We start from the raw sequence: 27117 nt of genomic DNA, 5'->3' as shown, positions 1-27117 counted from the left end.
AGAAGAAAAAATAGATAATAGATAAAATGTCATTAATTTGACTTAAAAAAAGAAAACCAAATTAGCAGTACAAAAGATGAAGAGGGTGAATGTACCACCAAAGAAGAGGACATTAACCAATCATTAAGCCTTATTTTATTCAACTACATGCCAGTAAAAGTGACAAGCTAAGTAAAATGGATATATGTATATATGTGTATGTATGTATATGTATATATATATATATATATATATATATATATATATATATATATATATATATATATATATATATATATATATATATGATGCCCAGATTAACAGAATTAACAGAAAAGGAAATAGAATACTTAAATAACATATCTTAGACAGAAATTGAACAAGCCACAAATGGAAAAATCCCCAGGGCCAGATGAATTTACAAGTGAATATTCTACCAAACATTCATTTTTAAAAAATTAGTATTGGGGCAGCTAGGTGGCACAGTGGATAGAGCACCAGCCCTGGATTCAGGAGGACCTGAGTTCAAATTTGGCCTCAGACACTTAACACTTACTAGCTGTGTGACCCTGGGCAAGTCACTTAACCCCAATTGCCTCACTAAAATAAAAAAAAAATTAGGATTTTATTTTCCCCCAATTACATGCAAAAATAATTTTTAACATTAATTTTAAAAACTTTGAATTCCAAATCCTCTCCCTTCCTCTCCACCCAATTGAGAAGGAAAAAAAATAATTTATATAGGTTATACATGTGCAATCATGCAAAACATTTCCATATTACTCAAACTATAAAAGAAAATTCACCAAAACAGCTAAAAACAAATAAAGTAAAAAAGTATGTTTCAATCTATATTCAGACACCATCAGTTCTTTCTCTGACAATGGATAGCATTTTTCATCATAAATTCTTCAGTTTTCTTGGATCATTTTATTGCTGAGAATGGCCAAGTCATTCACAAGTGATCATCTTATATTTGTTCCTTCGTACACAGTACATTTCACTTTGCATGAGCCCATGTAAGTCTTCAAAAGTTTTTCTGAGAGCATCATGCTCATCAATTTTTAAAAATTTAATTAAATTAAATTAATTTTTTAATCATAAAAGTATTTTATTATTTTCTAGTTACATATAGAGATAGCTTTCAACATTTTTTATAAGAGTTCTAGTTCCAAATTTTTCTCCCTCCTTCCCTTCTCTTCCCTCTTTCCAAGATAGTAAGAAATATGATATGGGTTATATATGTACAATCACAATAACACATTTCTGAATTCGTCATGTTGTGAAAGAAGAATCAGAACAAAAGGGAAAACCTCAAAAAAGAAAACAAAAACAAAACAAAAAAGTATAAACAGTATGGTTCACTTTGCATCTAGATTCCATAGTTCTTTTTTTTCTGGATTGGAGAGCATTTTCTAACATGAATCCTTTGGAATTATCTGGAAGCATTGTATTGCCAACAAGAGTTAAGTCTATCACAATTGATCATCACACAATGTTGTTGATACTTTGTACAGTGTTCTCCTGGTTCTGCTCATCTCACTCAGCAGCAGTTCATGTAAGTCCTTCCAGGTTTCTCTGCCTCCTCATCATTTCTTGAAGCACAATAGTATTCTATAATAATTACATACTATAATTTTTACCCATTCTCTAATTTATGGACATTTCCTAAATTTTCCAATTTTTACCACCAGAAAAGAGCTACTGTAAATATTTTGTAGGTCCTTTTTGTTTTTTGTTTTTTCTCTCTTTCTGAATATAGACCTAGCAGTAGTATTGCTAGGCCAAAGAGTATGCAAGGTTTTATAGACCTTTGGGCATATTGTCAGATTGCTTTACAGAATGGTTGAGTCAGTTTACAACTCCACTAACAGTGCATTAATATCTAATTTCCCCCACATTCCCTCCAATGTTTGTCATTTTCTTCTTCTGTCCTATTAGTCAATCTAATAGGTATGAGGTAGTGCCCCAGAATTTTTTTTATTTGCTTCTCTCTAATCAATAGTGAGTTAAAACATTTTTCTATATGGCTATAGATAGCTTTGATTCCTTCATTTGAAAACTGTTCATATCTTTTGATCATTTATCTATTGAGGAATGATGTATTCAAAGTAACTTGCTTCAAACTTTATTTTTTCACAGTTACTTTTGCTAACTGCATTTCTTTCCATCCTTCTCCGCTTTTATTCTATTCTCTCTTTCCTTACACTCTGTCCCTTCTCAAAAGTGTTTCACTTCTCACTACCCCTCCGCCAATGTGCCCTTCCTTCTATCACCCCCTTTTCTTATTTCCTTCTTCTCTACTTTCTATACCCAATTGAGTGTGTATGTTATTCTCTCTTTGAGCCAATTCTGATGAGAGTAAGTTTCACTCATTCCACTTCAACTCTCCCATTTTCCACTCCCTGTAAAAGCTTTTTCTTGCCTCTTTTATGTGAAATAATTTACCCTATGCTACCTCTCCCTTCCCCTATTTCCCACTGCATTCCTCTCTCACCCCTTAATTTTGTTTGTTTTAGAAATCATACCTTCCTATTCAACTCATACCAGTGCCCTTTGTCTATATATACTCTATTTATTTATTTGTTTGTTTATTTGTTTGTTTGTTTGTTTATTTATTTTTTTGTTTGTTTTTGCAGGGCAATGGGGGGTCAAGTGACTTGCCCAGGGTCACACAGCTAGTAAGTGTCAAGTGTCTGAGGCCGGATTTGAACTCAGGAACTCCTGAATCCAGGGCCAGTGCTTTATCCACTGCACAACCTAGTTGCCCATATATATACTCTTTCCAACTGTGCTAATGATAAGAAAGTTCTTATGAGTTATAATTATCATCTTCTCATATAGGAATGTAAACAGTTTAAAGTTATTCAATCCCTTACAATTTCCTTTTCCTGTTTAACTTTTATTTTTTCCTTATTTAGAGTCTTATATTTGAAAGTCAAATTTTCCATTCAGCTCTGGTCTTTTCATCAAGAATGCCTAAATATTCTTTCTTTCACTGAATGCCCATTTTCACTCCTGAAAGATTGTACTCAGTTTTGCTAGATAGATGATTCTTGGATGCAATCACAGTTTCTTCACTCTCCCCCCAGAATATAATATTCCAAGTCCTCCAATCCTTGCATGTAGAAGCTGCTGAATCTTGTGTTATCCTGACTGTGGCTTCCTGTTATTGGAATTGTTTCTTTCTGTCTCCTTGAAATATTTTCTTCTTGATGTGGGAGCTCTGAAAATTGGCTCTAATATTCCAGGGAGTTTTCATTTTGGGATCTCTTTAAGGAGGTAATTGATATATTCTTTCACTTTCTATTTTAAACTCTGGTTCTAGAATACCAGGGCAGTTTTCCTTGATTATTTATTGGAAGATGATGTTGTGGCTCTTTTTTGTGATCATGGCTTTTCAGGCATTCCAATAATTTCCAAATGATCTCTCCGGGATCTATTTTCCAGCTCAGTTGTTTTTCCAATGAGATATTTCATATTATCTTGTAGTTTAAAAAATTTTTAAACTTTGTTTTATTGTTCTTCAATCTCTCACAAAATATTGCCTTGTATTTGCTCAATTCTACTTTTTAAGGAATTATTTTCTTTAGTGTGCTTTTGTATCTCCTTTTCCATTTGGCCAAATTTTTAAAGATTTACTTTTTAAAGAATTTTTTCTATGAATTTTTGTTTCTACTTTACCAAGTTGTTGACTATTTTTTCATGATTTTCTTGCATCACTTTCATTTCTCTTCCCAGTTTTTCCTCTACCTCTCTTGCCAGATTTTCTTTTTTTCAATCTTAATGGTATTTTCTTTTTTTTTCCAGTTACATATAAAGATAGTTTTCAACATGTGTTTTTATAAGATTTTGAGTTCCAAATTTTTCTCCTTCCCCTTCCCCCCTCCCCAAGACAGAAAGCAATCTGATAATAGGTTAGGTATATTCAATAATATTAAACATATTTCCACATTACTTATGTTGTGAAAGAAGAATCAGAACAAAAGAGAAAAAAACTAAAAAAAAAAATTGAAATACTATGGTTCAATTTGCATTCAGATTCCACAGTTCTTTTTCCTGGACATAAAGAGCATTTTCCACCATCAGTCCTTTTGATTTATCTTGGAGCTAAATCTATCACAGTTGATCATCACAAAATGTTGTTGTTACTATGTACAATGTTCTCCTGGTTCTACATACTTCACTCAGCATTAGTCCACTTAAGTCTTTCCAGGTTTTTCCTATTCATCATATGCCTATTCATCATTTATTATAGCACAATAGTATTCCATTGCATTCATATAACACAACTTGTTCATCCATTACCCATCAGTGCATCCCCTCAATTTCCAATTCTTTGACATCATAAAGAGAGCTGCTATAAATATTTTTGTACATGTGGTTCCTTTTCTCTTTTTGTATGATCTCTTTGGGATATAGATCAAGTAGTGGTATTATTTGGTCAAAGGGTATTCACAGCCTCATATGCCCTTGGGCATAGTTCCAAATTGCTAACCAAAATGGTTGGATCAGGTCACAATTCCACCAACAAGGCATTGGTGTTCCAATTATTCCACAGCTTCTCCAACATTTATTATTTTAATTTTTGTCATATTAGCTAATCTGATAGGTGTGAGGTGGTACCTCAGAGTTGTTTTAATTTACATTTATATAATCAACAGAAATTAAGACCATTTTTCATATGGCAATAGATAACTTTTATTTCTTCATCTGAAAACTACTGTTTTATATCCTTTGACCATTTTGTAATTGGAAAATGACTCCTGTTAAATATTTTGAAAAAAATAGGTAAATAGGTAAATAGTCCTATCAAATTCTTTTTATAACAGAAATATAGTTTTGATACCTAAACAAGGGAGAGCAACAACATAGAAAGAAAACTTTAAACCAGTTTTCTTAATTAAATGGGGTAAAAAAATTGAAATAAAGTACTAGCAACAAGATTATGGGAACATATAACAAAGATCATATACTGTGAATAAGTTGTATTTATACCATGAATTCAGCACTGATTTAATATTAGGAAAACTATAAGCTTAATTGACTATATCAATAACCAAAACAATACAAATCATATAATTATATCAATAGATACAGAAAATCCTTTAACAATTTAAAACACCTATTCCTATTAATTGCACTAAAAAGCAGAAGAATCAATGGAGCCTTTCTTAAAATAAGTAGTATTTATCTAAAACCAAGAGCAAACATTATCTGTAATGGTGATAAACTTGAAGCTTTCCCATTAAGATCAGATGTGAAGGGGGCAGGTAGGTGGTGCAGTGGATAAAGCACTGGCCTTGGATTCAGGAGGACCTGAGTTCAAATCCTACCTCAGACACTTGACACTTACTAGCTGTGTGACCCTGGGCAAGTCACTTAACCCCAATTGCCTCACCAAAAAAAAAAAAAAAAAAAGATCAGATGTGAAGCAAAGATGTCCACTCTCATCACTATTATTCAATATTGTACTAGAAATGCTAATTATAGCAATGAGACAAGAAAAATAAATTGAAGAAATTTTAATACACAATGACAAAACAAAAGTATCACTCTTTGCAGATGATATGATAGTATATTTAGACCCTAGAGAATCAACTAGTTGAAACTACAAAACAAGTTGAAACAACAATTTAAGGAAAGATGCAGGATATAAAATAAACCCATGAAAATCATGAGGATTTCTGTATTTTACCAACAAAATCCAATAGAAAGAGGCAGAAAGATAAATTCCATTTAAAATAACTGCAAACAATATAAAATACTTGGGAGTTCACCTGCCAAGAAAAACCTAGGGATTATATGAATACAATTATAAAACAATTCACCCACAAATAAAAGCAAGATCTAAACAACTGGAGAAATATTAATTGATCATGGGTTGGGCAAGCCAGTATAATAAAAATGACAATTCTATCTAATTTGCTTATTCAGTGCCATATCAATCAATCTACCAAAATTTTATTTTATGGAGTTAAAAAAATAACCAGTTTCATCTTGAAGAACAAAAAGTCAAGAATATGAAAGGAATCTATGGAAGGTGATGCTGGTTTGGAACTGTGAAGGAAAGTGGCCTACTAGTACCAGATCTCAAACTATAATACAAAGTAGTAATCATCAAAACAATCTGGTACTGGCTAAAAAAATAGAGTAGTGGATCAGTGGAATATATTAGGTACACAATACACAGTACCAAATGACCATAGTAATCTAGTGTTTGATATAGATCCACGCTTTGGGGATAAAAACTTACTATTTAATAAAAATTTCTGGGAAAACAAGAAAGTAGCTTGGAAGAAGGTAGACATAGGCCTATATCTCACACCTTATACCAAGAAAAGATCAGAATGGATAATTGATTTAGACATAAAGGTTGATAGCATAAGTAAATTAAGGAAGCATGGGAAAAGATCTGAACTGTGAATAAAGGAAGAATTTATGAGCAAATAAGAAATAGATAGGATCATGGTAAGCAAAATTAATTATTTTGATTGTATGAAATTAAAAGCTTTTGCACAAACTCAGCCAAATTCAGAAAGAAAACAGGAAACTCAGAAAAAAATTACATCAAGTTTCTCTGATGAAGGTCTCATTTCTCAAATATATAGGGAACTGAGCCAAATTTATAAAAAAATAAGAAGCATTCTCCAGTTGATAAATGGTCAGAGGATATGAAAAGTCATTTTTCAGAAGAAATAAAATCTATCAATAATCACATGAAAAAATGATCTACATCACTATTGATCAGAGAAATGCAAATTAAAGCCCTCAGATCGCACCTCACATCTATCAGATTGACTAACATGACAGAAAAAGAAAATGACAAATGTTGGATGGGATGTGAAAAAAATTGGGACATTAATGCACTGTTTGTGGAGCTGTGAGTTATTCCAACAATTCTAGAGAACAATTTGGAGCTCTGCTCAGTGGGATATAAAATTGAGCCTACCATTTGAACCAGCTGTAGGGGCCAAATTTAATATGGAGAGAGTTAATTAGGTGGCTCACCTTAATATTGGGGTTCAGAAAATAATGAGGGACCTCTAGGTCCAAAGTTTCCTCCCCCCAAACTGCCTTTTTTAGTTATTTCTCCCAGGCCAATAAGAAAGGAGCTTAACAGCCTCTTTTCCACAAATAAATCAAGTTTTATTAATGGGAATAAAATATACAGCAAAAGTGAAATTAATTAAGCTAATGACAAGGGAATAGGGAAAGAGGAAAATGGATAATTCCCTGGCTCTAGTAAAGACTGTCTCAAAATCCAAACTCACTTTCAGCTCAGCTAATTCAAAGACCTGGATTTTATTAACTTATCGCCAGGGGTCCGTAATTTCTATACAGCTCATCTCCAGTCCACTCTGAAAGCTCCTCCAAGGCAAGAGAGAGAGCCAGCCACTTCCTGTTGGGGGGGTCCCTTTTTCTACCTTTTTCTCCCTCCCCCAAAAGGGGGGTCCTTCTAGTTATGTGGCTGAGACTGGTTCCCTGTTGATGATGCAGTCCACAGCCTCTGAGGATACTCCTTCTCTCCAGGTTGGCCAAGTTAAACCAGTTTTAACAGGGCCATCCAGGTGTGAATAAAATCTAACCATCTTTAAGTGGGTACTTAGTGGTTTCTCATTTACGCCCAATTCAAACACTACTAAATCAATAAGGTCGGACCCCTGGGTGTCTGCAAAATTCCATTATTTTACCACACAGCAATACAACTACTATGTTTGTATCCCAGTGAGATTTTTTTTTAAAAAAAAGGTAAAAGAAAAGGACCCAGTTATACACAAATATTTGTGGCAGTTTCTTTTTTGTGATAGCAAATAATTGGAAATTGAGGAGATGCCCATCATTTGGGGAATGGCTGACCAAGTTCTGGTATATTATTGTGACTGAATACTTTTGTGCAATAAGAAATGACAAGCAGAATGATTTCAGAAAAACCTGGGAAGACTTATTCAATCTCATGTAAAATGAAGTGAACAGAACCAATAGAACAATGTACATAGTAATGGCAATATTGTAAGATTGATCAAATGTGAAAGATTTAGTACTCTTATCGAGACAGTGATCTAAGACAATTCCAAAGGACTCATGATGAAAATGTTCTCCACCTCCAGGGAGAAAACTGATGAACTCTGAATCCAGATTGAAGCATACTTTTAAATACTTTCTTCCTTTTCTTTTTTTGTCTGTTTTCTTTTGCAACATGGATAAAAAGGAAATGTGTTTTGCACAATTTCACATGTATAATTGATATAAAATTGCCTGCCTTATCAAGGATGGGAGGGTATTTAGAGGGAGGGAGAGAATTTAAAAGTCAAAAATTTTAAAGTAATTGTTAATATTTTATATATAATTGGGAGATATTTAATGAAATAGAATGTATTAAAAACAATAAAAGAAAATATATGTGTAAAAAGAAACATTTTTAAATTGCTCATTATTCCTCCCTAATATGATACAAACTTTAACTCATATATTTCCCCTGAAATTAAAAAAAATAATTACCACTCTATCATTTATTATACCCACCTTCTCAGTATTTCTGAATCAAAAGTCTCATGGGGGTCAAAATGAGAAAGCTGTTCATTATTTAGTGGGTCTTAGGCTTCCCTATATTATTTTGGCACTATAAGAGGGAAGAAGTAGCCCTTTGAATCCTGATTCCACCAAATATCAGAGGTTGATAAGAGTTTAATTTTCTCTTTCTTCTATGTTCTTCTATTTTAACATTTTCTAAGGTCAACCATGCAACCCTATTTCCAAGAAAATCTGATAGTGCCATAACAACATGAGAACATCTAAGAAAGGGACAGCCAGAGAAAAGTCATGTTGGAAACATGGACCTACACCTATTCCAAACACAGGGATGAATACATGAGCAAGTTTCTTAGATGTTCTCATGTTAACATTAGAAAACTGATGCCCAAGGATTTAAAATTTTTTGGCTGAGACCACTTAGCAAGCTTGAGACGAAGCCTTGACTGCAATCTACTTGGGTTTTAGGAAAGAGAAATTATATATTGAATAAAACAAAATAGCTTTTTTTGTATTCCAACCTGTCACAGTATGATCTTGGGGAAATAACTTAGTTGTTGTCAGTTATTATAGTAACTTGGGGAAATGACTTAGTTATTAAATTGCTTATTATACTAAGCCCCAGTTTCCCTATTTCATAACAAAATTCATGAAACCCATCCTATACACCTTACAAAGTTAGGGTTGTGGGGCAGCTAGGTGGTGCAGTGGATAGAGCACTGGCCCTGGAGTCAGGAGAACTTGAGTTCAAATCTGGCCTCAGACACTTGACACTTACTATCTGTGTAACCCTGGGTAAGTCACTTAACCCCAATTGCCTTACATAATTAATAATAATAATAATAAAGTTCAGGTTGCACATTAATAATTGAGTAAACTGTCAGTATGTATGTTTGCATGCACATGAATTGATCAAGAAATGTTTATTAAACATCTACTTAAGTGTCAGGTACTGTGTCAAGTATTGGGCATGCAAAAAGAGGCAAAAGAAAATACTTGCCCTCAAGAACTTTGCAATCTAATGGGAGAGAAAACATACAATCAAATATATACAAAGCTAGCCATATTCAGAATAAATAGGAAATAATTAATAGAAGGAAGGCACTAGAATCAAGAAGGGTTGAGGAACACTTCCTGTAGAAGCTGGGATTTTAGTTGAGATTTAAAGGCAGCCAAGAAGGTCAATAGTCTAAGTACAGGCATGGGGGACAGCTAAAACAATGTCCAGTGCTGAGAGATAGTGTCTTGTTCATAAAACATAAGGGAATCCAGAATGAAAGGGAACATGGCAGAGAATTAGACATAATAAAACTGGAAAGGTAGGATTGGTCTAGGTTATGAAGGGCTTTGAATGCAAAACATAACATTTTGGTTTTGATCCTAGGGAGCCATTGGAGTTTATTGAATAGGTAGATGATATGGTTGGATCTGTGCTTTAGAAAAAATGGAAGATGATCTGTAGTGGGGAGAGACTTGAACCTGAGGGATTAGGAGAATGGTGTTGCCCTCTACAGTAATAGGGAAATTGGTGCAAGGGTGGGAAAAGGTTCAGGGGAAAGATAATGAATGATAATGATATTTTATCTATCTCTTTCTATATCATCTATTAGTATATTTATGATCTATCTATATCCATCTATGCATGCATACATCTATGCATCCAGGTATGTATTTATGCTATTATGTATGTATTTGTCTATGTATGTGTGTATGCATGTACGTATGTATGTTTGTATCCATCCATCCATCCATCCATCCATCCATCCATCCATTTATTTACCTACCTCCTTCCCTTCCTACCTACCTACTTACCTACCTACCTATCCTGAGCTCATAAACAGCAGAACAAGAATTCAAATTCAGTTGCTGGGATGTCCAGAGCAGAGTACTTTTTACTCTGTCTACTCTGTTGTGATTCAAACCAAATTTCGATTGCTCTAAAATCCAGTCCTCTTTCCATTGCACCACAGTGCCTTTCTACATACAGATTTTTATAGGTGTATATCTGTTTGTCTCTCTATTTCCTACCTATATACATATTTCTTTATGCACATGTGCAGTGTAAGCTCACTTGGCTCTTTAGTTTCTGGGGACCTCAACATATATTTCTCTGGTAGAGCCCCAACAGGGTAGTAAGAGAAGAAAAGTCTTTGGTCTGTGGTACTTCTCTGGTTGGATCAACAGTGCCCTCTCTAGGTTAAGTGCCCCCAGGGTAAGCATGTCAGTTATCTCTCTTTAGAAGCACATTGGTCTTTTAGGCTCTCTACTATTATACAAATATGAAAATGAGACAGAAGAGATTGGCTTTAGTATCTGATTTCTAAAGGTCCTAGGTTTCTTTTCCCAGTAATGAGATGAAATGCAAATAGCCTCATTTGCCTTAGCAAGTCTTTAGATTTAGGCAACAGTAGTGGTGGTGGTGGGGGGGAGTCTTTTTTATTATTAAATTTCATCTCCTAATTAGGAGTTCCCAGAATGCTGAAACAACAGTATAGGAACTGAACAAGCTCAAAAATGTATTCTTAGCATATAACAGATGCTTAAAACTTAAAAAAAAAAACTTGCTACAATCTGAATGACAGCTGAGCAGGTTGTACTTAAGCTTCAACTCTAAATAATCAGATTTATCAGTCAGAGATTGGAATGTCTTTTATCTAGGAGAACACAGCAAGACAAGACCTTTTGAATGAAATTTAGCTTCAGCTGGTCCACTTGATTTTGGCAAACACCTGATAATAATGCCAGGTCTGTGTATTTGGGATCTGTTATTTTTGTCATTACAGAAACACTCTTTGCCAAGGCAGGTCCCAGTCCCTCTATAACCTAGTAGTTATAGGATCATAATTCAAAATTAGGATCATAGAGGCTCTGAGGCAATCTAGTCCAACTTTCCATTTTACAGATGAAGAAAATGTGGGCCAGGTACTAAACATAAGATGTGGAATTTGAACGCATGTCCTCTAAATTCAGAGATAGAGTTTCTTTCCATGGGGACATGCTGTAAGACTTCAGGTGCCTCCTCTTACACCTGATTAAAGAGGTCCGCATTTCCCGAGTTACCCTGATGAGGTAAAGCTTCCTGTAAAACCAAAGCCTTATTCTCGCGGTGAAGTGTGAATATCAACCAGTCACTAAATCCTGAGGTATTCCCCCTTCCCTAACATTTATCAGTCCCAGTATCTGAACCTTGACCTATTCATAGACTTCCTACTGTGGGCATCTAGGTGGTACACTGGATAGAGTGCCAAGCTTGGAGTCAGGAAGACTCATCTTCAGGGGTTCAAATCTGGCTTCCGACACTTACTAGCTGAGTGACCTCGAGCAAGTCATTTAACCTCCTTTTACCTTAATCTGCTGGAGGAAAGAAATATCAGGCCACTCCAGTATCCTTGACAAGAAACCCCAGGGACAGTATTGGCCATTTAGTCATGAAAAGTCAGGCACAGGGGTCAGCTAGATGGTGCAGTGGATAAAGCACCAGCCCTGGATTCAGGAGGACCTGAGTTCAAATTTGACTTCAGACACTTGACAGTTACTAGCTGTGTGACCCTAGGCAAGTCACTTAACCCCAATTGCCTCACCAAAAAAAAAAAAGTCAGGCACAATTGAATTACTGAACATCAATTATTATCCCCATTTTGTAGATGAGGGAAAAAAAAAGAAATAGGTTCAATGAATTGGTCATGATTATTCCACTTCTAATAGCTGCATCTATCTATTTATTTGATCTAGGCTTTTTTATAAAATGACTTTTAAAAATTGTTGGTGTTGTCTTGAAGGTAAGTGGAGCTTTATCATGAAAAATCAGAGCAGTTAACATGACCCCCATTTTATCTGTGTTCAGCATCCCTCACTGTATCTCTTCTCTACATCATCCGGAATACATGTCAACAGGCACTGGCAGTTACCTAAACACATACCATATAGTGAAAGTCAAAGAGAGAGAAAGAAAACTACTCTGAAAGAAAGGACATGCCTGTCACTTAGACCTCTAAACCCTTTTCCTCCTCCCAACCACCAAGGGAAAGAGGTAAGAAAAAAAAAACCCTCCAATCTTAAGTGCAGCTGAATCCTAAAACTCAAACTCTGACTGATACACAATATGCCAGAGAGGAAAAGGAGAGGAATCTGTCAAGAGAATATGTTGCATAAGTTAGCCTGCCACTGGGAAGGTCTTCCGGTAGCGTGGGAGAACAATTTGCCATGGCAACCCTCATTTCATCTTGCGGGGGTGGCAGGAATGCCTTCAGACTTAACAAGGAAAGGGGAGGGTAAGTCCTCAAATCCCATCCAGCTTACCAACTCCTTTTGAGGAAATCCGATGTGGCCGGAAGGACCTTCTTGCTTGACAGTGAGCAGGCTTTGTCGTCGGTGTCTAAATTAGTTATTTAATGGTGCAAACCACTTTTCAGCCTCACCCAAACACATTGTCATCTCTCTCTAAGTTCACTCAAGCATACACATGCCTTCTTACCTGAGGTGTTCTCTTTAGCTTTTTCCAACCTACCCATGCCAATACACCTGATATTGAAACTCTCCTGTGAGCATAGACAGAAAACCTGGCTAATGTTGAAATATTGGAAGAGCACTAATAAAATGCTATTTGTACTGCATTTTGAAGAGGCATTTATTATTATAAAGTAATTCTTGTGCCTTAATCAGAAGTGTTAAATGTCCCAAAGTGTTGGCTGACCTGGCATGAAATGTAGGACTTGTAAATGGTTTTATTTTTAATTTTTACAAAATGATTCTGGAAACAAATGCAGTTGTATTTGTTAATGGCAGACAGTTCCTTTCCTGAAGACAAAAGCCTCTAGGAATCATAGTATCTTAGAACTGGAAAGGACATTTAAGGTCACCTAGTACTACCTCACACTCCATGTGGAATCTCTTAGCTTCATGTAGTGCAAAAGAGTCCTGGGTTTCAGTAATGATCTACGTATGTGACCACTGGAAAGTCACCTAACAGTAGCAAATGTTTTGCAATTTCTACATGCAGACTCCTGTTCTATGGACAGAGGGAGAAATAGACTGTGAATAAGACAGATTTCCAGCCCTTGTAGTCTTCCCCATCTATAAAGACTAAAAATTTAGTCTTTATAACTTCAGTACTTAGTGAAGTGTCTGGTACATAAGAGATGCTTATTATTGCTTTTTTTCAAAAAAAAAATGTTGATTGACTTCTTTATTACTTCAAAGGATTGCCGTGAGGAATGCATTTCTTTGAAATGTGTGCTGATGTTACAACAAAACTACTGAGAGGTGATCATTTGGTCTTTGGTCTTACAGTGTCAGGAACTTTTAACTTCCACAAAAGGCAATCATTCAATTTGTGCATAGGTCTAATTATTAATTCAACTCCTCAGAGTTCCTTATTTTGACCTAGAATCTGCCCATTGGTCCTAGTTGTTTCCTCTGGAGCTAGACAGAATGAGTCGAAACCCATTTCCTTATAACAGCCTTTCAAATATTTGAAAATGTATTTAGGGTGTATACTTCTTACATCATATGTTCTCTTCTTTGATCTGTTCCTCATAAAATTCAATTCTAAACCATAAATATTTATATAGCACATAATTATTATGTGATATTGTACTAGGCACTAGAGATTCAAAAGACAAAAAAGAAAAGGAGGCCCTCTCCATAGGGAGATTACATTGTATTGGAGGCATAACATATACAGAGATAAGAAAATATAAGGTACTTTGAGAAAGAAAATCACACTCCTGTCCTCATTGGAAATGGGACTTCTGGTGAACCTTGAAGGAAACAGATTGTAAGAGGCAGCAGGAATGAGTTCAGGAGGGATATAAATTCCAGGGATAAGAAAAAGCCTATGGAAAGACTCATCAATTAGAGGTGGGATGTCAAGACTGGGGAAACAGTAAGTAGGGAAGGTTGTTTAGAACACACAATGCATGAAAGGGAGAATTTGAAATTAGTTCAGAAAGGTATGCTTGAACCATATCATGGAGGGCTTTAAATCCTGCCTGAGGCCTTTACATTGTATCCTACTGGCGAAAGGGAGCCACTGAAGATTCTTGAGGAGAGTAGTGGCATTGTTGAATATGTTTTTATTCTAGTGGTATGTTTGGATTTGACTTATAATTGGATATAGAAGATACCTGGTATGAACAGTCCCCCCAGTGATGCAGAGTGACAACTAAACTGCAATTTATAATCTTGTAGAGTTTTCAAGGATATTAAGAGATTGTGAGTTACCCTGGATAACTCAGACTCAAATACAGAATTTGTTGATTTCAAGCCAACCTTCTAATCACTTAGTACAAGACACTTTCTCATGGACAGACCTATGCTTTAAGAATGTTATTTTAGCAGCTATATGGAGAATGAATAAGAGAGAGTAGATACTGAAATCAGATAAACCAATTAGCAAGTCCAGTTGAGCAGTGATGAGGGCTTGAACTAGGCGACATGAAGTAAGTAATGGTGAGAATGGAGAGAAGGGGAAACATGTTAGAGATATGAAGAGAGAATCAATAGGATTTGGTAATTGGTTGCATATGGCCATGAGGAAGAATTAAGGGTCAAGGATGGCCATAAGATTTTAAGATTTAAAGAATATTGAGCAATATCTTTAACAGAAATGGGAAAATTGAGGTTTAGGTGGGACAATGGTGAGTTCCACTTTGCATTTTTGTTGTTCAGTCATTTTCAGCCAAGTATGACTCTTTGTAATTCCACTGTGGATTTTCTTGACAAAGATACTGGAGTGGTTTGTCATTTCCTTCTCCATCTACTTTAGGTAAAGTTGGCCATTGTCAATAGGGACTGATGTTCAAAAGAAATAGTAGAGATTGATGTATAAATTGGGAGTCATCTGCATAGAAAAGAAAACCAAATCCTTGGGAGTTTCTGAAATACCAAGAAGGTGGCTGTAGAAAGACAAGAGAAGAAAATCCAGAAGAGAGTATCAGGGGACACCTAGAGTACCAGCCCTGGAGTCAGGAGGACCTGAATTCAAATTTGGCACCAGACATTTTCTAGCTATGTGACTCTTATTCTGAACATTCTGCTTCTATTAACTGCCTAATATCACATTAATTAAAAAAATTTTGCCTCCTTTACTTTGTATTGAGCTTGTGACCATGTGTAATTTATCATTCTTTTTTTCATAACTTCTTTTAAGTAGTCCCCCCACTCAGGGCTCATGCAGTTGACTTTTTTTAATATAAGTAAAATTTTTCAATAAATTCACATGGAATTTCATCCTGTATAAGACAGTGGGAAATAGTATCAGCTAGACTCAGAAACATGTTGCCATATTTGATACCTACTACCTATGTAAATGAGGCAGTAAAGTGGCTCAGAGGATAGAGTGCTGGGTGTGGAGTCAGAAAGACCTGAATTTAAATCTGGCTTCAGATACTTAACTAGCTGTGTGACCCTTGGCAAGTCACTTAACCTTTTTATGTTTCAATTCACTGGACAAGGAAATGACAAACCACTCCAATATCTTTGCCAAGAAAGCCCCATGGATAGTTTGGTCCATGGGCTCACCAAGAGTCAGACATGACTAAATGACTGAACAATAACAAAAGCTATGTGAATATGGGTAAAACACTCAACGGTCTTCAGGCTCATTTTCCTTATACATAAAATGGGGATGCTGATACTGGTAGTCTCTACCTCACAGGATTGTCATGAAGCTCACTTGAGATCATGTTTGTAAAGCACTTCATGGCTATTGTTCTGACTATCTTGTTGGTTCAGGTCCATTACTCCAGCCTGTTAGCAGTCTTCTGAATCCTGAATCCATTACAATAGCAATAACAACTCAAACACATATAACACTTTTATAATATTACTTTTCCCTCTGAAATGTATTCCTTGATTTATCAAGGAAAAGTTCTTGTTTGGCAGTTTATTTTCTGATCAACATCTAAGTTCCACATTTAATGTTCCAAATTGCAGTTAGCTAAAACAAATAATTAGCTTTCAAAATTACACTGTAAAGAGAAGCATAATTTATAGAATGGTTTAATTATTCTTTCCTGCTGCAGGCAGTTAACATTGTGTCTTTAGCTATGATATGTGGATACAGAATCATTAGCACGGAATATTTATTGGACTGAGATAGACAGCCTGGTAAAGTGAAAAGAGTTCTGAAATTATAGCCAGAGAACTTACTTTACTATCTTGGTTATCCTAATTGTGCTCTGTATAACCTTGGGGAATTTTCTTCATTTTTCTGGATCTAGCCTCTTTGGTATTGGGGTTTTCCTTCGACTTATCACTGTGTCCTGGGTGTCCGAGGATCAGAGCTTTCCTGGCTGCCAGATGACTGCAGCTCTACCGCAGAGTTCCCAGGGCCCCTCAATGCAGCCGTGGCACACTGTAAACAGCTTCCTTTGCTTTACTGCCCTGGCCGTATTCACAAACCCACCCCAGCCCTGTTCAGAATTCCTCTGCAACGGCTATCTGGACAGGTTTATTCCTAGCTTTTCGGGGCAGTTGTTGCAAAATGGTGTCTCAGTGCATAAGTAATAATAATAACTCACATGAATGAATTAGTGTTGTGAGTTAGGTCATTTAGAACCAGGAGGGACCTTAGAGATTGTCTGATCCCAAACCTTCTTGTTGTACTGAAGAAAGATGAGGCCCAGAGAAGTTCAGTAATATGTTTAAGGTCATATAGTCAGTCATTCAGTCAATAAGCATTTAATAAGGCCCTGGGTGGCAGCATGGATAGAGTGCCTGACCCGGAAGACCTAAGTTCAAATTGGGCCTCTGATATTTGCTAACTGTGTGACACTGGACAATTTACTTCACCCTTTTTGCCTCAGTTTCCCCATCTGTAAAATGAGCTTCAAAAGGAAATGGTAAGCCCCTCTAGAATCTTTGCCAAGAAAACCCCAAATAGGGGCAGGAAGAGTTGGCATGACTTAGACAATGACTTAGAGTAGACTACAATAGCCTATGCCAGGAATTTTGCTAAGTGCTGGGAATGCAAAGAAAGGCAAAAACATGGTTGTTGCCCTCCAGGAACTTAAAATATAATGGAAGAAACAATTTGCAAATATGTCTATATCTATTTATATTTATAGATATATACATACACATATATATATATATATAGATATATATACATACACATATATATATATAGAAGGGGGCAACTAGGTGGCACGGTGGATAAAGCACTCAGGAGGACCTGAGTTCAAGTCTGGCCTCAGACACTTACTAGCTGTGTGACCCTGGGCAAGTACTTAACCTTCATTGCCCTGCAATATATATATATATACACACACACACACACACACACACACATATATACATATATATATATATATATATAATACAATATATATGTCCTCTATCATCTATTTTTCTACCCATCTATCTATCAATATAGATATAGATATAGATTGAAAGTAATCTAAGATGGTGACTAATGCTATAAAACAAGTGTTTGTGTTGTGGGAAGGATGGGGAGGACCAGGAATGGGGCCTCATGCAGGATGTCAGATTTAAGCTGTCTATAACACTCAGGAAAGCCAGAAAGAAGAGATGAATAGGGGAAGCATTTAACATATGAAGCAGTGGGTGGCGGTGATGCAGCCAGTGAAAAATCATAGAGTTGGAAGAGGGAGTGTCATATGTGAGGAAGAGCAGCAAGGCCTGAATCACTGAATCATTGTGTACATGGGCATTAATAAAGAAGAACAAGACTGGAAAAGCAAAGAGGGGCCAGATTGACCCGGGGAGTCAAGTAGCCAAATTGGATTATAAAACTAGGTCTTTTGATTCGAAATCCATTTGTCTTTCTACTATGCCACATTACCTTGCATGAAACAAGTCTCATTAGAACCAATTTTTAAAATAAATACATGATGCTGAGTTGCCCATAGTTTCAAATTTATAAATAGTATGATTGATGCTTAGAAGCGGTTCAATAAATGCTTGGTGAATTCGATTTGATTGAATTCAATAGTAAATATGGGCTTTACCCCAATTCCCAGGTCAAACATCAGACTTGTTCACACTACTTAGAATCTGATATCTCAACAAAATCTACCACTATAACATCTATTGGTTGGTCGATATAGGGTTCTCTCAGGATCATAGCTATAGACAGTTGAACAAGGAGAAAGGGCTTTATCTCTTCTCAAATAAATGTTTAGATCTTAGCAATCATCTGGTCTAACCCTGTCATCCGAAGCATATGGAAACCAAGGCCCAGAGAAGTGAATTTACTATGTAACATAGTCACATGGTGTTTCCTACAACACAGGACTCAACATGTGACTCTCCTGCTCAAGAGATTTTAGTAACATCCAGTAGCCTCTGTGATAAAATTAAAATGTTGATGCTTAACATTTAAAGGTCTTGTTAATCTGATTATCCATCTTTCCATACTGGTTAAATATTATTCCTCTTCATATCCACTATATTCTAGGTGTATGGGGTGCTCAGAGAGGACCAACATCTCTGGTGTGAGGGCTTGCCAAGCTTCTCATCTTTCACCCAACCTGTAACTACTGAAAAAGCTATAAGCATGAGCACCAGTCATACCCTGGTAAAATCATCTAAGCCAACAGTCTAAACCAGGTTGATGGTTACCGACAGGGGGCAGCTAGGTGGCACAGTGGATAAAGCAGCAGCCCTGGATTCAGGAGGACCTGAGTTCAAATCCAGCCTTAGACACTTGACACTTACTAGCTGTGTGATCTTGGGCAAGTCACTTAACCCTCATTGCCCCACAAAAAGAAGAAGAAAAAGAAGATGATGATGATGATGATGATTACCAACAGGCCTCAGACCTATAGGTGAGTTAGGGGAAGTCTACCCAACACATGTGAAGATTTTACCCAATGGAATTGGTGGATGAGAACAATTTGTTTACATAGCCATGAAGGCTGCTAAAGCAGGCACTATGGAGCTCTTAGAGCTTGGTCAGACATTGAAGACACAAAGGCCATCCCCTCCATCTTGTCATCTTGAATACAAGTCATCTTGAATTTGTCTTATCCTGGCCTTTGATGACTTTGGAAGCCAGAATGAGGCTGATGGGGCAGCTAGATGGCGCAGTGGATAGAGCATCAGCCCTGGAGTCAGGAGTACCTGAGTTCAAATCTGGCCTCAGACACTTAACACTTACTAGCTGTGTGACCCTGGGCAAGTCACTTAACCCCAATTGCCTCACTAAAACAAACAAAAAAACCAGAATGAGGCTGATGACTATGCAATCCTTCCATGCACAAGTCAAGACATCACCCTATGATGTCATAGTCCTCTTCAAAATGAAGGATGAACAATATTCGAGATAAATTAGCCTTCTTGATACTCTTCATATTGTACATGTCTTCTTTTACTTCTGTGTCATGGAAGAGACTATTCCTGATGCCTGAGATGCCTTCCTTTTTAGCTCTCTCTTGGGACCCCAAGCTCCCTTTAAGGCACCATTCCCAAGTTCTTAGTACTTCTTCTTCCTCTATCAAAATTTACTTTTTTTGTATATATTGTGAATGTATTTATCTAGGTACATGCTATTTCCTCTTGGCATAATGTAAACTCCTTAAAGGAGTTGTCTTCCCCATACCTAGCCCAGCATGTTGTACTTAGTAGGCACTAACAAATGCTTATTGAATGTAATGGAATTGATTTGGTATGAAAATCTTGGACAACAGATGAGCTTGGGCAGACTTTAGGAAACAGTGGAGGACAGAAGGGCCTGGTATGCTAGAGTCTGTGGGGTCACCAATAGTTGACTACAAATGAATGACTGAATGTCAAAATCTTTTTAGAACATTGGCTTGTTGTTCATTTTTGGCTTTTCATTTTTGCCTCCGTAGCTTCCCTTTGCCTAGCAATAAAATATAATTTCCTTATCCTGACATTCAAGGACCTTCTTGCTATGACTCCAACATGTCATTTCAGTCTTATTTCTCACTACTTATTACATACTTTAGGCTCTAACAAAAGTGAACTCTTTGTTATTGTCTGTATATATCTTTCATTTTGTCCCCTCTATACTTTTTTTTGATCTCATGGGTAAAATACCCATGTCAATGCTTCTTTTTGAAATATTCTTCTTCTTCTTCTTCTTCTTCTTCTTCTTCTTCTTCTTCCTCTTCTTCTACTTCTTAGTGGGGCAATGAGGGTTAAGTGACTTGCTCAGGGTCACTCAGCTAGTAAGTGTCAAGTGTCTGAGGCCAGATTTGAACTGAGGTGCTCCCGAATCCAGGGCCAGTGCTTTATCCACTGAGCCACCTAGCTGCCCCTGGAATATACTTCTTCCAGAATATTATTCATCTTACAACATGAGCTTGTATGGTCTCTCTTCCATGAAGCCTTTCCTCATCCCTCTAGCCAGAAGCAACCTACTTTTCTTTGTCTTTCCATAGAATTTTGCAAAGAGAGGAGATACGGGTTGGAACAAACACTGTAGTGAATTTGATAGAGTCAAGGAAAAGAAGGATTGAATTTGTCCAGTTTTTGTGCCTCTTATGGAACTTTAATTGAATCTTATAAGCATTTATAACGTTGTATAGTTCATTATTGGGTTTTTTATGAGGCAATTGGGGTTAAGTGACTTGCCCACGGTCACACAGCTAGTAAGTGTCAAGTGTCTGAGGCCGGATTTGAACTCAGGTCCTCCTGAATCCAGGGCCCATGCTCTATCCACTGTGCCACCTAGCTGCCCCCTCAATAGTTCATTATTAAAAGGAATACAATTAGGAAAATATTTTTAATCATCAAAATGTAAACAATTTAAAGCATGGAGAGACTGTGTGTTTTTCCCATTGATGAAAGGAAATGACGAACTTAAGAAATCATGACTCCTTGAAGTATTATCATATACCTTTGCATTATGGTATAGAGCTTACCAGACTCTAATGTCCTTGAGTGCAGTGACCATATCTTTGTCATTTTTGTGTCACCCTTGACTCTGATCACAAGCCTTTATCTGCATATAGTAAGAAGGTACTCTCCAGAGTGGTCAGGTTGCCAGCGACAGCAGTTAATCATAAGAAGCCCCATGAAAGCCTGACTAGATTCTTCTCTGAGAATGTAACTCTAAATGCTGCAGGTCCTTCCTCCTCAATCCCAGTTTCTTCTCTAGAAAAAGAGAGATACTACAAAAGAATGAATCTACATCTTATACTGGGCAAGAGTTCAGGGGCAGCTAGGTGGTGCAGTGGATAGAGCACCAGCCCTGGATTCAGGAGGACCTGAATTCAAATCCGGCCTCATACCCTTGACACTTACTAGCTGTGTGACCCTGGGTAAGTCACTTAACCCCAATTGCCACACACACACACACACACACACACACACACACACAAAAGGGTTCAGATGAGCCAATGCCATCCCATCTTCACAAGTGGAGAAACAATTAAGATTATCCTATTGATAGCAAATAAATTATGTTTGGGTATCAATCGCCAATAGTTCTAGGGATATGTTAGATATTCAAGCAACCGTAGCATTTTAAATACCAATTGCATCATAGCATGATGATAATTTTGGGGGAGGGAGAGAGGTACGCAAAGTTTAGGGAAGATGTGGTCCTATGCTTGAGGAGTTTATCCCCCAGTAGACTGTGATCTAGAATATAGTCTCTTTCATTTCACATAAATATGACTATTATCCTTGTATTTGATGTGATGATACCATAGAAGTAACTGAATACTCTTTTACTTATACATGGTTTATATCTGCTTGTAGTAGTGTGAAAAGAGCATTGGGTGTGGAAGTTGAGAACTGGGTTCTAATCCCAGATCTGTTCCTATTTGTGTGACCTTGGGCAAGCCCTTTACAACTCTGGACCTAAATTTTGTTACCTATAAAATGACATTAGAGTCTGTAATTTCTAATATATTTATATCTATTCCAACATGTAATTATGTATGTAAGATATACTTTTATATTTCAATGACCTATTATCATATTTATTTGGACATGCCTTCCACCAGTTCAGATTACAGTTTTGATACTTATCCAAGTCACCCCATACATGCTCCATAAAAATCTGACCTATGTGCTGGAGGCTTTCCTTTAGGTCATTTAATATTTTGTGGGTACCATTGTAGGATTTCAGTTGTCTATCTCTCACTATTGCTTTGTTATTACCCTCCCCCCTTTTTCATTAATGTTTTCTTGTGGGGCAGCTAGGTGACGCAGTGGATAAGAGCACCAGCCCTGGAGTCAGGAATACCCGAGTTCAAATCCGGCCTCAAACACTTAACACTTACTAGCTGTGTGACCCTGGGCAAGTCACTTAACCCCAATTGCCTCACTAAAAATATATATATATATATATATATATATGTTTTCTTGTATGAGTTGTATCAGTCTGGGCACATAAATAAAATATAGCACATTTCAAACTATTTAAGCATTGCCTTGTCATGGGAGAGAGGCTGGTGTAGCTCAAGGAAACTATGAAGTATTCTGTATAGGGTTGCCCACCATGGACAAGCCTTTATACATAGTAAATATTCAATAAATTTGTGCTGAATACATTGTAGAAGTGAACAGATAGACATATGGACTTTATCCTACCAACTATCTTCCATTTTCAACTGTTTATACCTTACTATTTGTCACTCAAGTAAAAATATTTATTAAATGCCCAATATGCAAACAAGAAAATGGGACAATATGACATTTAAATAATTATAAAACATAAAGGATAGAAAGGAAGTGAGAGGACAATGAGCCTCTATCCTTTATTTTTCATACAGAGGCTCTGAATTCAAATCTTGCCTCTGGTACATATTACTTATACCCCCAGGCAAGTCACTTATCCTCCCAAGGCCTCCATTTTCTCATTTGAAACATGAGAGTCTTGAACTAGATTACATCTGAGCTTCTTTCTAGCTCTAGTTCTTTGATACTCTCTGATCATAAATGAGGAAATCAAAGCAAGCCAATAATGCCAGCACCTAGGATTTTATTTGCCATGCTATGGTAAGTAGCTATCAGGTCTCCTGGCACCCAATAGAGTGTTCCTTGCAATGCCTGCCCTTGAGGAACTTAAATTTCGGTTGGTCAGGTAAGAATTATGCACATGACATAATTAGAGAAAAGAGTGTATAATCAAGGGCTGATTTTTGCTAATGATTATAAATGCTAATTTGGTTACAGTCTATAAATGTTATAGGAATTCAAACAAGGTAAGCAATAGTGTGGACTGGGGCTGTCAGGAAAGAGGTCATAGAAGAGATAGAATTTAAGCTGTATTTAAAATAGGATAAAGATTTTGATAGGTTCATCTACCCCAGATTCTTCTTTTCATTCTAAGGAGGCAGCCTGATATGGCAAAATGAGCATCAGACTTGGACACAGAAGATGCAGATTTGGGACCCCATTCATCCTTTGTAACATTCTACAAGTCACCTCTCTTCTCTGTCTTTTCATATGAAGTAAGAGGATTGGACTGTTTCCTCCTAACTTATTTTACCTTGAAAGTTCTCCATTTCTAGAAGCATTTCATTGTCCAAAATGGAGTTATTTGAGGGGAGAGAACCTATTGTGTAGAAAATGACCCATTTGTGTTGGTAATGGAAGCTGCAGGGATTCCCACATCTATAGATCTTAAAAAATAAAATTGATCCCCATCCTGGAGGCATGAGAATGGATCAAGTAACATTGTACTGTCAGAAAATCACAGAATCTCAGATTTGGGAGAGACCTTGAAGGCCAGCTAGTCCATCCTGAATCTATACAAGGATCCCCACTATGGTATATTGTTTGAAGCCCTCTGGTGAGGAGAAACTACCTTGCACCTTAGTCATTCCCTTTCACTTGGGGACAGCTGGACAGTTCTAAAATTAAGTTATTCTTTAAATCAAGCCAGTAAGTTACATGTTGGCAACTTCAACCCATTGCCCTAATTCTATCCTCTCGAACCAAGTAAAATAAATTTAATCTCTTTTCCGTATCACATCCCTTCAAACATATTATGACAGTTATCATATCTCTCCTAAAGTTTCTTATACATTAAAACCCCCTAGTTCTTCAGTGAATGTCTTATAATTCTGAGATTTCTCTCCAAAGTTTAATATACCCTATTTCCATTTCCTCAGAATTCCCTTCAAACTCCGAGGCTGCAGGGGGTCCTCAAAACCTAGGGTAGAGATTTTTAACCATTTTTGTTTATGGCAATATGTTGTCACCTAATACAGTGGTTTATTCAATACATTCATAACTGAAGAAAATGCTAGATTTTAGTTAAAGGTTCAAGAAAATAAAGGTAAGTTTTCCCCCATTCCGGTTCTGTGAACCCGAGGTTTAGAACGCCTGTTATAGGGCAGCTGTAGAACCCATGATTCTGTGGGTCTGAATTCTATAGGCTTTTTGAGCAGTCTGCTTTAGAATGTTCTGATTAACAGTACCAAAACCAAACCAATGGAAAAAATCAAGGAGGATAGATACAGAAAATTCCAGGTCCCTTAATCCACTTAAAAGGACAGTTGATGGTACAGACCAAATTCTACCTTGAGACTGCTGATAAGGAAGTCATTGATTTATATATGTGGTATGCTACAGATTTGAAGCCAGTCATCCTTCATGAACTTCCCTGAAGTGACATATGTGGTATAAATGCCATCTATATGTGGTATCCTGTAAAGTGGTATAACTTTAATGAGGTTTAATTTAATAGAGATAAATGTAGGCTTACACTTGGAATCAAGAAATCAACTTCACAAATACAATATGGCAGAGGAATGGCTAGACAACGGTTCTCTCAAAGATGATCTGCAGGCTTTAGTGAAAGCTCAAGATGAATCAAAATATAATATGACAGGGGAAACAAGCACCAAAACCAATATTGGGCTTTACCGAGTGGGTTAGTACCCCAAATTAGGTTGGTGATAATACTTCTATACTTTTTTTCCTGATTCATTCATATCCTGAGAATTGTGTTTAAATGTAGACTCCACTTTTAGAAAGGACATTGACAAGCTAGAAATAGTCCAGAGGAGAACAACCAGTATCTTAAAGGGTCTTGTGATCATGCTATATGAGAATTAAAGGAATGGGGCTAGTTTAACCTGGAGAAGAGAAGGTTTTGAGAGGACCATGATAGTTGTTTTCAAGTTTGAGATGGTTGGGCTATCATGTGAAAAAAGCATTAAACTTATTCTCTCAGAAAACAAATCTAGGAGCAATTGGTAGTGGAATGGACTGCTTCTGGAGATAGTGTCCCTGCTTCCCACTTGTGTTGTAGGAGAAATTCCTATTTAGGTTCAATTTAGATGAAATGGTCTCTTAGGTATCTTCCAACTCTAAGATTTCATGATTCTGATATTATAGTTTCTTAAGGTATTTGAAAGTAAGGCTTTACAAGACCTATAGCCTAAATCCCGTGATTAGTTCAGGCTGCTTTGGATGCTGTACATCATGGTGTCTGGTACTCATCTAACACGTACCAGTTAATTGGCTCAGAATATCCTTTGTGTCAGAAATATTTTACATATTATTGAGATAAGCTGTGGTGAAATAGAACCTTTGATTGAATACTGATCATGCCTTGGTCTTGTTAGTGCTTAATTTCTATAGTGTAATGATTGAAAAATCCTGACAGAGACAGAGTTTCTGGGCAATCAATAACCAATGTATTAATCAGCCTAGCCAGAAATCAATAAATTGTTGGTCAGTGGTTTCTCTCTGTAACCAAAGACAAAAACATGGAGAGCCTGAAAAGCCTCTTTGGTGGACATTTAATGAGGAGGTAGACTTCTCCTGCTGAGAATGTAGCTTGATCATGAGACTCAGCCATCTCAAGCAATCAGGACAAGTGAAGCCATCTCCATACAGAAATCTCTGGTTGGTTTTCTTCTTCATGAGCTGGGTCACTGAAAACTCTAATGGAGGATTATAAGGACAGGGGATCTTTTTCATGGGGTAAAAACTCTCCTACACTGGATTCTGTTTACACTCTAAGTTGGTGGGGGCCTGCCGGAGATTGAAGAGCATATACCTTGAGGGTTAGGAGAATCTCATCAATCAGTCATGTCCTTCAGACACTGACTTTTTACAGGGACTGGACCTTAAATGAGGAAATAAAGGAGAAAAGCCTGGATCCCAAATTAATATTTGGTTACTAATATAATAGTAAAATAATTTCTCTCAGTAGCTATAAAATATGAGTAAAATCATTAGCCAACTAAGTGAAATGAAAGGGATGAATGCGAGAGTAAAGAATTCTATGTGGAATGTCCAGCACTTAGTGAGGTCTTTGATTAATGACCATAGCATACTTGCTTCATAGATAGAGAGTAAAAAAGGATCTCAGAGGTCATCTAGTCTGACCTTCTCCAGATAAGGAAACTGAGGCTCCAGATCATAACGGTAGGAAGTGACAGAGTCAAGATTCAAACTTAGGTCCTTTGATTCAAGTCCAGCTCTCTCCTCACTGTACCATGCTGGCTCCAAAGGCTGGTCAATGTGTACCACAGAAAGTGTTACATTTTATCCTAAATGGATTATATTTTAAGCTCCCTGAGGGCAGGGATTGTCTTATTTATCTTTGTATCTCCTTTCACACTTAGCATGATATTTTGTTCATACTTAAATATTAAACCAAGTCTTTCATTTCACTGATATGGGTACTCCCTCCACTGACACTGAGAT

General features: G+C 36.8%; 1 protein-coding gene across 3 annotated transcripts in view; it reads left to right on the top strand.

Annotated features, from left to right (window-relative positions):
- The window catches only part of DLG2 (discs large MAGUK scaffold protein 2), a 2692860-nt gene that overhangs the window by 796408 nt on the left and 1869335 nt on the right, over positions 1 to 27117 (top strand). The gene's annotated exons all lie outside the window — the stretch shown is intronic.

Source organism: Dromiciops gliroides, chromosome 3, assembly GCF_019393635.1.
Source record: "Dromiciops gliroides isolate mDroGli1 chromosome 3, mDroGli1.pri, whole genome shotgun sequence".
NCBI lineage: Eukaryota > Metazoa > Chordata > Mammalia > Microbiotheria > Microbiotheriidae > Dromiciops > Dromiciops gliroides.
Note: the sequence above shows the minus strand (reverse complement) of the source record. Positions and strands in the feature narration are given on the sequence as shown.